The sequence below is a fragment of the Pteronotus mesoamericanus genome, unplaced genomic scaffold (genome assembly GCF_021234165.1).
Source record: "Pteronotus mesoamericanus isolate MK-2021 breed Mesoamerican mustached bat unplaced genomic scaffold, CSHL_Meso_final contig_78, whole genome shotgun sequence".
In the NCBI taxonomy this organism is placed as follows: domain Eukaryota; kingdom Metazoa; phylum Chordata; class Mammalia; order Chiroptera; family Mormoopidae; genus Pteronotus; species Pteronotus mesoamericanus.
This window is the reverse complement of record NW_026555258.1, coordinates 30,130,656-30,139,115: the sequence shown is the minus strand read 5'-3', so window position 1 is coordinate 30,139,115 and position 8,460 is coordinate 30,130,656. Positions and strand designations below refer to the sequence as shown.

At 51.2% G+C, this 8,460-nt stretch overlaps 1 pseudogene; it reads right to left on the bottom strand.

The window, feature by feature from the left end:
* Positions 1-339: 339 nt before the first annotated feature.
* Positions 340-3,376, bottom strand: LOC129079128 (sal-like protein 4; annotated as a pseudogene).
* Positions 3,377-8,460: the final 5,084 nt, after the last annotated feature.

Here is an 8,460-nt window from a genome sequence, read left to right as displayed (position 1 = left end):
GGTAACAAAGTTATTTTGCAAGACCCACTTCTTTCCAAAATTAAAAAACTACTAGTCTATATGTTTTAGTATGATTTTTGTTTGTTTATTTGCAAAGCAGCATAGCAACATCGTGATTGTAGGACTTGCCTGAGGTCACAACTGTAAACATCGTTTGTACATCTGTAAAACAAACAAACAAACAAACAGGAGGAGATGGGTTCTTAAAGGCGGGGAAAATGGGGGCATCTGTAATAGTGTCAACAATGAAAATCAAGTTAAAAAGTAAAACAAAATTAAAAATCCAAAAAGGCACAGTTTGAGAGCGGTGACTGCATTTCTCCTTCGGAATGAGTTCTCCTATGGCTTAACTGATGGCAATCTTTTTTCTTCCAGGAAGTGAGGGAACTGGCGTTTGGGGACGCAGTTGGCAGCACCTGGCTTTTCCACGTGGGCACCAATAGCTGACAGAGAGCCATGTATCTTGCAGACGTCAGCGTTGTTGACCACAGAGCTGGCCGCCGGGGAAACAGGGAGAGTAATGCCTCTGCTCTGAGTTACTGCCATCTCATTGGTCTTCATGGCCAGACCACCACTGAGCATGGCTGTGTACTGATTCCACTGAGGGACCACGATTTCCTTGGGAAACACCTCAGGGACCCTCTTTGCCTCTGTTCTTAAAAGAGCCATGGTGTTTTTGATGGCCAGCTTTCTCCCAAGGCGTGTGGAGCTATGGTTGGTACCATGCGTCATGTAGGGGACCTTCAAGTTACCTTTGGTGGGAGAAGCTCATCTGCATGTTGCATATGGAAGGCACTCAAGAATCTGAAGAGTGCTGGCCGATGCGTTCCTCCTGCACCGTGTGCAGCTGTGTTGCTTGCCTTGTCTGCGAGGCTGGGCTGCTAACAAAGGCACCATGCCTGGGGACGTGGTCACAGTCCAAATGTACAAGGAACTTCAACTTTGACATAGGTTGGCTGGGCTTGAACAAATGTTGATGGGAGACTGCTCTGACCTTCCATCTCAGTGCAGGTGTTCGCCAAGCTCTCTGCTTTGCCACCAACATCAGGAGACCTGGACTTGATGTTTTCTGCTTGGCTATTGGCAGGGAAGAGGGCCTGAAAAGATGTGGTCTCCAGGATGTTTGGACTTGGGCTCTGAAACTCCTGGTCTCCCAACATTGAGGACGACGAACCGTTGGTCAAGCCATTACTCTCCGCTGAATTGTTTTCTCTGCTGCTCTGTTGCTGCAGGACCACAGGAGTAGAACCCACTTTCCCTGGGGCACCCAGAGGGGCATCATGGCGAACCTTGGCAGGAGTGATGCTAAATAGATGCTGGGAAGAGGCATGGGGACCTTCAAGGAGCTGCTGGGGGGTATTTTGGGAGCAACTTTATTTACACTGATGCTTTCAACAACATTACGGTGACAGCTGGCACTCATGGTGCCATTCTCACCAACCACCATTGGCTTGGGACCCATAAAGTCACCGGGATCCCCCAGCAGGGGAGTGCTGGGGATCTGGCTGCCCATGTCCATCTGAATACATTGCTGCAACATGACCGCATAGGTAAACTTCTTCTGGCAGATGGGGCACGGACTCTGCATTTTAATGGATGTGCCGATTTGGTGGACGTTGAAGTGTGTCTTCAAGTTGCCTTCAGTGGGGAGGGCTCAGTCACAGCCCTCTCTTGGAACAGTCTTTCCCTGGTGTTGGTGTGGTAATGTATTTTGAGGGAGCTTTGGCAGCTTAAGAAACAGTGGCAAATGAGACATTTGTTGGGGTTTGTGGTGGCCTTATAAGTTTTCTCTGCCAGCTGCTGCAACTTCAGGGGCTCTGGCCCTGGCTGGGGTGTCCCTCTCCCTTGGAAGCCGCCAGCCCTTGGGGAATTAGGGTTTGGCCCCACCTCAGAGAGTATGGACCCATTTTCACTTTCTGGAGAAGGCTTGGGCTGCAGGTTGTTAGTCAGTGGGCTACCCATTAGGTCCTTTGGGTTAGTTCCTGATGAGAGATTCTGAGGTATCCCTATATCAGGGGTTGCTGTTACCAGGACAGGTTTGCTGTCTAAAGAGAGAATCAGTTCATCAGCAGGGACAGTGCATAAGTTACTCCTGTCCCCATTTTGCATGGAACTCGGCAAACAGCTGGGGAGTTGCCATCACCTGGAAATGCCAATGAAAGTGCACCTTGGAGTTGTCCATGGTGGCGAACCGGTGGCCACAGAGACAGCACACGAAGAGTCACTCTCCAGTATGGAAAAAGAAGTGGGTCTGCAAGGAGCTCAGTTCCCAAAACCTTGCTGCAGTAACTATACTTGTGCCTGTAGAGGGTGGCCTGGTCTTTGGGTTTGACATCTACCGGTGACCTGTTGGATGGCTTTCCTTTCCCTTTCCTGGTTGGGTCTAACGTCACAGTGGAGGAAGGGTTCTGGAAAAGCACAGAACCTGGGGCCTGAGGTATCAAAGCACTTGGAAGGCAGCTTGGGAGCACCCTTGACCCAGCTGTCCTCAATGCGAGGGCACCAGCCCTGGGGACACAGAGCTGGCAGTGGAAAGGATGTTTGCATGATGTAGCTTGGCTTGTTTCAAGGTGTCCAGAGAAAGACCCTGGCTTCCAGCTTTCTGGCTGAGCAAAGCCACAGCCCTAGAAAGCTACCGGGACACGTGGCTGCCAAGGTCTTTAGGGCGTCAGCTCCCACCATGTCGGAGTAGAAGGTGTGGGCAGATCACATGTTCACCTGGACACAGACCTGCTGCAGCTACTGCTGCTGTGAACACAGGATCTGCTTCAGGACCCATGGGATGCTGTTGGCACTAGGGGCAGAAACCACATCCATGCTCCGCTGATTCATCCCCCACCTTGGTGCCCTGTAGTGCTGGAAGAGTGATGTTAGAGTTGGCCACTTTGCCTTTGGGTAAATAGCTTAAGTCCTGGGGTGTGGTGACAGGGTGGTCTTCTGTCTTTAAGTACAAAATAGATTCCACCCCTGGCTTCTCCTTCCTGTCCCCTGAGCTGCCACCATCCTCCTTGTGACTGTCCTTCCTGCTTGAACTGTGGCTGGAGGCTCAGCAGGGCCTGCAGAAGTCACCGGCCCCTCCCTATTGTTCATGATGAGGACAGGTGGATGGTTAGTGCAAATTTTCTTATGTTCTAAGAACTCAGAGAAGCTGAAGAACGCTCCACGGCATTTCTCACACTTGTGAGTCTCCTCCCAACAAGGCCTCTTTACAGTTGGCTCGGTCTAGTCCCAGGGTAGTTCATTGGAGCACCTGGCTCTCCCTCCGCTGGTGCTGCGCCGCATCTGCACACTCCTCAGCAGGCTGCTGTGGTGGCTGCTCGCCACGGTCCTCCTTGGAGTTGATGGGTTGGGGTTTCGCTTGCTTGTGCCTCTGCATGGTGTGAGCATTGGGGCCCAGGAGAGCTGCAGTTCTTTGCCCACTCCGAGAAGTCCAGCTGTTTTTCCAATAAAACCCATCCTCATCCACGTGCTTTCTGCTCCTCTTGCTCCTCTTCTAAGGCCAGACCCAGAGCAGCCAGGGAGCTCCCATGGTGCTGGCAGCTGCCTGGATCATGTGGTGAAAGAGGGTGAGGTGGCACCGCCGCGGGCCACGGGCCTTCTCCGAGCCACACTTCCTCTGCCTGCCTCCAGCCACCACAAGAGGCGGCGGTGGTGTGCAGGCGGGGGCTTTGGCAGGACCCTCTCCTCTCTTCAGCTTTGGTCAGTATCTCAGATTCATCTCCGGGCTCCACATTTTATTCTATTATTGTGTGTTTTAATCCTTTATTGCTTGCTTTTATTATTATACAAGCAATGCATATTTGTTAGTAAAAGTCAGACAATACAGTAAACAGAAGAAAATAAAAATCATGCAAACCCTTTTTAACTTCTTAGGGTCCTTATCTCTGCATACTTGTTTTTCATTTTTACTGAAGAGGGATCTGACTTCATGCAGTATTTTTCTTTTAAAATCATTCTGAAATCTTTATGTTGTACCAAATACACTTTTGGGACATCATTTCCAACAGCTACATAGTATTCCAGTAAGCCCTGAAATGCAGCCAACCATCCCTATGAATAGGCATTTAAGGGTTTCTAATTTTTTAAAGACTGTTAGACTGAACAACATGAGATTTCTAATATTTGGCTATTCTTGACCATGATGGCACTTTCATGTGGTTTGACCTGGTGTAAATAACACCATGAAGAATGTCATTAAAATTAATCTTTGCACAAATTTTTCAATAACTTGCTTGCATCCCTAGATATTCTTAGAAATCTACTTGCTGAGTCAAAAGAGGTGTATACTTTCAAGCAGAGCTACACTTTATTTATTTTTAAAAATACTTTATTTACTTATTTTTAGAGAGAGGGGAAGGGAGGTAGAAAGAGTGGGAGAGAAGCATCAATGTGTGGTTGCCCCTCCCAACCCCCACTGGGACCTGGCCCGCAACTCAGGCATGTGCCCTGACTGGGAATCGAACCAATTGACTCTGATTCTCAGGGATTGTCAGACTCCGCCGAGCCACACCAGCCAGGGCAAGAACTACACTTTAATACACAGGCCTCAGGTGTGTGTCCAAAGCAGATCGAGAGAACAAAGGGACAAGGGTGCTGGGTATCCTGTAAGGAGGCCTGGGCTAGGCCTGAGGTGAGGGGGCAGAAGTCCCAGCTGCTCCCCTCACTGAGATGTGACTCTGGAGCTCAGGTGGGACTTACTCCGGAGAGCAATCCCAGGGTTTTCGTCATGGGACAGCTGGTGCTTTGTTTCAGATATTCGTGGATTGGCCGAGGGTTGGGCATTCTCAACCCTGTCCAACTTCCATCGCCCTTTGAAACTCTGCCTGAGCTCAGGATCCTCAGAGAAACCCCCTTCTCCTGGGAAAGGTGACTCAGAGATCAAGGCTTTTAAAATGACTCACTATTGCCTCCGTGGTTTTGAACGTTTAAGAATGCGACTTGGCATTGAGGATGGGCCAGGCCTGGCTGCGGAGGGGGTTCTGACGGGTTCTGTGGCGGCAGGCCTCCTGAACCGTTGAAGCGTGCAGGTTGAATTTTAAAAATAATTGTCCTTTTTAATGATGTAAAACATGTCATCTAGATTAAAAAATAAACACACTTTATTACTTTCCCAGTCCTTTCTTCCTCCCTCCCAGGGCCAGATGGGGATTGCTTGAATATTTCTGGCGTATTTCACATATTTAATAACGCCCTTGGAGGTTCTTCCAGATCTGATGAAAATGTGGGATTGAACTCTGCCCATAGACTGTTCACAGAAAAGGAAGCTGGGGGTGAGTGTGTGTGTGTGTGTGTGTGTGTGTGTGTGTGTGTGTGTGTGTTGGGGGTGGGGACGCATCCTATTTTGGAAGCAGCTGGGTCTACAAGTCAAAAGGCCTACACTTTTTATCTTGAGCAACAAAGGACATCGGTTCTCTGCCCCCACCCTCTTCCATGCCTTTTGGGGATGGGGAGCGGGGTAAGGAAAAGGGAAAAAGAAAATCACCGCAGCTAAGCAACCTAGAGCAGTTTCTGGAGAGAGGCCTTCCCTGAGACAGCTTTCCACCAGCTCCCTTGACTTGCAGCAAATCCAAGAAAATAATTAAAGCTTTAATTTATTTATATATCTTCTCCATAGATAGTATAGATACAACAATTGCCATCTCCTCATTTACGGACGCAAAGCCTTCCAGGAGCCCAGGCCTCTCGCAGCGGCCAAGTGCGTTCCCGGGCTGCCGCCGGGTGGAGGGAAAGACGGAAGCCCCCCGCTTGTCCGGCTGGCGCGGCCCCACTCCGCGCGGGGACCACGGGGGGCTCTGAGCCCCGCGGCGGCGGAACAATGGCCGGCGTCGTGCGTGCCGCGGGCCCGGCGGGCTGCCTCGGAGCTGGCGCACCTGGGTGATGGGCACCTCCCGAGACGCCCCGGGCCTGCGGGCCTGACAGGCGCACGGCGGCTCCTTAATAGACTGCGCGAGTGTTGTCCGGGAGAAAGTCTGCGGCAGTCCCCGAGGAGAGATCATCAGGCCGAGTGGTCCCTGGAGCAGGATTTATTAGCAGACAGGATGGGGAAGTTGATTAGCCTCCGCGGCTGAACGGACATCCTGTCAGACAGGCCTCTTAATCCAATCACTTACCTGTCGAGGGGGAGTCTCCCGCGCCACCCTGCCCCGGCCTCCTCCGCTGCCCGCCCCGGAACCCGAGGCCGCGGGCCGGGCCTGCCCCGCGCAGCCCACGCTCCGCTCGGGTCTGGGACTGGGCGACTACTTCGCAAGTCTCTCCGTCGCTCCGTGCCGGGTCGGCTCTCTGATCTGTCTTCCTGTTGAGGCAACAACCGCCAGGTTGCTCTGCTGGACTCACAGCCCTGGTCGTTGTTGACTCTTTCCTGCACCGCAGCCTTACCTTACGCGTGGCTCTCTGCTCCCCGCTTAGGAAAATTCCGGCTGCTAGGTGTTGTCTCATTTGGACCTGAACCACCTTTCCAGGGGCATCCCTGCCTGTCCCTCTCCCTGGGGCCTCTGCCTTAGGCAAACCCAGCTACACTCCCCATTTCTCAAACTGCTCCTGCCTACCTCCTGAGCCAGGGTCTGGCTAGAATGCTATCCCTCCCCAACTTCCAAAATTCAACTTTCCTTGGAGGTCTTGCCTCCAGGCCTAATCTTCCCTGATTACCTCCCTCCTTCCCTGCCCAGGGAACCTCTCCCTTCTCTGCAAGTTGACCTGCACTAAGGTGAGGACTCCCGCCCCCATTCTGTCTCCACCGCTTCCTAGTTCTGTGACCTTGGCCACATGACCTCACCTGGGACCTCTTCTGCTGTAAAACAAGAATAATAACAGAAAGTTCCTCATAGGGTTGTTGTGGGACCAAATGAGAGGATGCATGTAGAGAGCTGGGGGTGATGCTTGGTACATAGTAGAGCTCAGTGCTCAGCATCTGTCTGATCCTGCAAGGAGTAGTATGGTAGGACCTCCTTCACTATGTCAAATGTCATCAGGACAGGGGCCAGGCCTTTGCCATCACCCTCTGTCCCCGCTGTCTCTGCCCCCGTCCCTCACCATGGACAAAGACTCTTACAGATGAGGTGGCTAAATGTTGAGTGAATGAAGGAACTGCTGCCACACTGCAGACCAAGTCCGAAACACCATCTCTCTGGGGGACCCCTAGAGGCCCCATATCTGGTTGATCTGACCCTGGAAGTAGAAAGGCGTGGGGCAGGGCTCCCATCTGCTTTTGTGTGGCAGGCATTGAAATGTGTGTTCTCTCCAGCTCTTGTCAAGAGTTTAGGAATTCAGACTGTATTGATCTGCTGCATCTTCGAAGCCATCAATCATCATTAAGAAACAGGACCTGAGCCCCTGGATGTGTGGCTGGTGCTGGGTAATTTACAGGATTTGACACACGCGTACACACATACACACAGATGTCGCTAAAAGAAGTCGGCTAAGACAAGCACTGAACACTTAGCAGGCAAAGAGGGACAGAACCCAGGGAACTTAGAGACCAAAGGTAACTGACCAGGAAATACATCAAATCCCACTTTCTGGTGGAATTGCAGATTTTTGTGGTTGATCGCAACTGTCTAATGAGCACTTCACTTTGGTAAAGGTGGATGCTGAGGTCTCACCCAGGCCCTGCCACCTCCTACTAATGTCTGTCTCTTCTGGCTGCTCACAACCTATCTGTTTTGACTGATTCCATGTCAAGGTCACCGGTCTTTGGTTTGGGCCATGTTCCTTATTTCCTTTTCAAAAAAACAGAATAACAATCATCAGGCAAGGTTCTCATGCCTTGGTGTTTTTCAAAAATTTCTAACCATACCTGGATAATCTTGGTGTGACAGAGCACACCATTGGCCTGGGCTTCAGAGCTTTTGGAGCCTGGCCACCCTGCTACTGATTAATTGTGTGATCTTGGTGGGGATGGGGGCGGGAGCGCAGTAGGGTATTTGTCACTGAGTTTCTGTTTCTCCATCCATCAAATGGGGGTAATATTTGGCCTACCGTCACGGGAGGAGAAATTTAAGAGTAAAATGAAATAATTGATAGGAATGTGCTTTTCAAAGTATAGTACCATACAAAATTAAGGCAGAATTCCTATAATGAAATTGCTTCTGAATATTGATTGCCCTCAATGCTAGGTGCTGGGAAAGTAGAGGTGGCCAAGGCTCAGGCTGCCCTCAGTGGGTTCAAAACAGAGAGAGACCGATGTGGGGACACTGGCTAAGGCACCTGGTGGGAAGAAGTCAGTGCTGGGGAAAGGAGATGGCAATGAAACCTCCCCTTCCCCGGCCCTGGGGCTGGCAGGGCTTCAAGGAGGAAGGGGTTGGAGTAGCTGGGGCAAAGGGTGACAGGCAGAGGGAGCAGTAAGGGTTAAGGCCCAGGGATGGGAAGGTAGACTCTGTGGTAGACAGGGGAAGAGGAGGTGGGAAAAGCAGATGGAGTAGATTTGCAGGGCCTCATTGCCGGTGAGCTCAGCCCACCTGGCAG